This window comes from Lathyrus oleraceus, chromosome 7 (genome assembly GCF_024323335.1).
Source record: "Lathyrus oleraceus cultivar Zhongwan6 chromosome 7, CAAS_Psat_ZW6_1.0, whole genome shotgun sequence".
Classification (NCBI taxonomy): Eukaryota; Viridiplantae; Streptophyta; class Magnoliopsida; order Fabales; family Fabaceae; genus Lathyrus; species Lathyrus oleraceus.
In genome coordinates this window covers 259,487,808-259,491,726 of record NC_066585.1, presented here as the reverse complement: position 1 = coordinate 259,491,726, position 3,919 = coordinate 259,487,808, and positions in this window count along the sequence as shown.

The window sequence follows — 3,919 nt, the reverse complement described above, 5'->3', positions numbered from 1 at the left end:
CTTTCTCATCAGATTTGTTTTTGTAGATCCACTTGGTACCAATGATGTTGGTCCCTTCAGGTCTTGGAACTAGTTCCCATACTTCATTCCTTTTGAACTGCTCAAGTTCCTCTTGCATGGCATTGATCCAGTACTCGTCAGTCAGGGCTTCTTTCACATTCTTTGGTTCAACCTTGGACACAAAGCAGGAATTGGAGCTTATTCCCCGTGACCTGGTAGTCACACCACTATTAGGATCCCCTATGATAAGATCCTTAGGGTGGTCTTTCTGAATTCTGATAGATGGCATTTTGGTGGTTGCATCTACTTCACATTCAGGAGGAGGTTCCTGTACTTCTTCAGACTTGAATGGAATGTCAGTTGAACTGTCAAGGAATGTTTCAACATCCTCTATGACATTGATCCCTTCCTCTTTATCATCCACAATAACATTTATGGATTCCATCAGGACATTGGTCCTGTAGTTGAACACTCTGTAGGCTCTTCTGTTAGTAGAGTATCCCAGGAATATACCCTCATCACTTTTGGGATCCAGCTTCCTTCTCTGTTCACGATCTGTGAGAATGTAGCATTTACTTCCAAAGATATGAAAGTACTTCACTGTGGGTTTTCTGCCTTTCCATATTTCATATAGAGTGGAGGAGGTTCCTTTTCTCAAGGTGACTCTGTTGTGGACATAGCACGCGGTATTCATTGCTTTAGCCCAAAAGTGCACGGGGAGCTTCTTTGCATGAATCATTGCTCTGGCAGATTCTTGAATAGTTCTATTTTTTCTTTCAACTATCCCATTCTGCTGGGGAGTTATAGGGGAGGAGAATTCATGACTTATTCCTTCAGACGAGCAAAACTCATCAAACTTGGAATTCTTGAACTCCGTACCATGATCACTCCTAATCCGGACCACACAACTGTCCTTTTCCCTTTGAAGTCTGATGCACAGTTCTTTGAAGACATCAAATGTATCTGACTTCTCTCTGATGAAGCTTATCCACGTGTATCTAGAATGGTCATCAACCACCACGTAGGCATATCTCTTCCCACCAAGACTTTCAACCTGCATAGGTCCCATTAAGTCCATATGCAACAGTTCCAGAACTCTGGAAGTTGTAGGATGTCCCAGCTTTGGATGTGACATCTTGGTTTGCTTGCCCACCTGGAATTCTCCACAGACTCTTCCTTCATCAATGAGCAGCTTTGGGATTCCTCTGACTGCTTCCTTGGATATAATCTTCTTCATTCCCCGTAAGTGGAGATGTCCAAGTCGTCTATGCCACAGTTTCACCTCCTGTTCTTCCTTGGCTGAGGAGCATATTGTGGAAAAGTTAGAGACTTTTGGTTCCCACAGATAACAGTTATCTTTGGACCTGGTTCCTCTCATAACTTCCTGATTGTCACTATTTGTCACAATGCACAGCTCCTTAGTAAACTGAACATAGAATCCTTGATCACACAGCTGGCTTATGCTGATGAGATTTGCAGTCAGTCCTCTTACTAATAGTACATTATTCAGTTTTGGAACTCCAAAGCAGTCCAGCTTGCCCACACCTTTTATTTTTCCTTTGGCACCGTCACCAAAGGTCACATAGCTGGTAGTGTGAGGTTGAATATCCACCAGTAGATTTTCCATACCAGTCATATGTCTTGAGCATCCACTGTCAAAGTACCAGTCTTCTCTGGTAGAAGCCCTTAGAGCTGTGTGTGCTAACCTAGCATACCATTGTTGCCTCTGGCTGGGGACATAACGCTTGTATGTCTTATGCTTAGGTCTGACATGCGAGGCTTGGTTAGGAAAACCATGAATCCAGTAGCAGAAGGCTTTGATATGTCCAAGCCTACCACAGTGGTGACACCTCCACTCCTGGTATTTCCTCTTCTGATGATCATTCATCCTAGTTCCCCGATGTTGAGACATTGGCTTTGACTTCCGCTTGAACTTCTGAACTTTAGCCTTTGGGCGTTTGTGTTCAGTTGAGGATCTTTTCCCAAATCCTAGGCCAGATTTGGTTCCAGACTTCTGTCCCACCTTTAGAATTTCTTCCAAGGTGTCAGTTCCCTTGTTCATCATTCTGATGGATTTAGTCATCTGGTTCAGCTTGGAGGTCAGCAAGGCTATCTCACCATTTAGACCCTCTATGGCTGTCAGATGCTTCTGTCTCTCATCTTCCAGTTCCTAGATGATTTTCTTCTACTTTTCTCCTTGTGCACGGACTTCTGCACTGGTGGTACACAGCTTCTTATAGGCTGCAGCAAGTTCATCAAAGGTCAGTTCATCTGCACTTGAGTCATCATCAGAGGCACACACACTGGTTAGTGCAGTGACATGCTTGGCAGATTCTCCTTCAGTTTCACTTTCAGAATCTCCTTCAGACCATGTGATAGTTAGCCCCTTCTTTTGCATCTTGAGATAAGTAGGACATTCAGCTCTGACGTGTCCATACCCTTCACAACCATGACACTGGATTCCCTTGCCTTGGTTGAACTTTTCTTCAGAAGTTGATCTTTTCCTGATGTCAGACGGGATGTTCTTGACATTAGGTCTCCCTCTTTGATCAATCTTCTTCACGAACTTGTTGAACTGTCTCCCAAGCATGGCTAAAGCTTCTGATATACTTTCATCACCTTCAGTATATCCTGCTTCTGACTCCTCTTCAGCATTGGATACAAAAGCTATGCTTTTGTTCTTCTTTTCAGCATTCTCACACAAGCCCATTTCAAAGGTTTGGAGAGAGCCAATGAGCTCATCCACCTTCATATTGCAGATGTCCTGCGCCTCTTCTATGGTTGTGACCTTCATAGCAAATCTCTTAGGCAAGGACCTGAGAATCTTTCTTACAAGTTTCTCTTCAGCCATTTTCTCACCTAGTCCACCAGAGGTGTTTGCAATTTCAAGAATATTCATGTGAAAGTCATGAATAGTCTCATCTTCTTTCATCCTCAGATTTTCAAACTTGGTGGTCAGCATCTGAAGTTTGGACATCTTCACCTTGGAAGTACCTTCATGAGTTACCTTGAGGGTATCCCAAACTTCCTTAGCTAGTTCACAGTGGTGCACCAGCCTGAAGATGTTCTTACTGATTCCATTGAACAATGCATTTAAGGCCTTGGAATTTCCAAGAGCTAATGCCTCTTGCTCCTTGTCCCACTCTTCTTCAGGAATCTGCACACTGACTCCATCTTCACCTGTCCTCATTGGATGTTCCCATCCTTTGTTGACAGCTCTCCAGACTTTGCTATCTAGATACCTTAAGAAGGCTATCATACGAGGCTTCCAGTCATCATAATTAGAGCCATCCAACATGGGTGGTCTATTTGAGTGTCCTATATCCTTGTCCATGGTACTAGAAAGTAACTTCCCTAGATCTCACCCAGAAAATCACAGGCAGGGTGCCTGCTCTGATGCCAATTGAAATTCTAGTTATCAGACTTTGAATGTCACACGGGTTGTTATGACATCCAATTCTGCACAGACAGGGATTATGCAGAACTTAAACGTAAGTGCAGTAAATAACACAAGTAATTGTTTACCCAGTTCAGTCCAACATGACCTACATTTGGGGGCTACCAAGCCAGGGAGGAAATCCACTATTAGTAGTATCAATTCAAAGCTAAACTCACCCGTTTACAACTTATCACTTAATCCCTACCCAATGCAATTTCAATCTTACACTAAGATCAGAGTTCCTACTCACTCCCCCTCAATCACCTCAGTGATTACTACCTTTAATCAATATTAAAGACACATTGAAGTCACACTTCAAACAACTCTTGATTGTGCAACACAACTTTAATCAAGATACACAGCACTCACGCTTAAAAGCTTTGAGCGACACAACACTTACAACTCAATGAACACCCTATGTCACAGCAATCATCTACTTGATAATGGCTTGGCTTACAAGATACGTCTAATACAAGACTC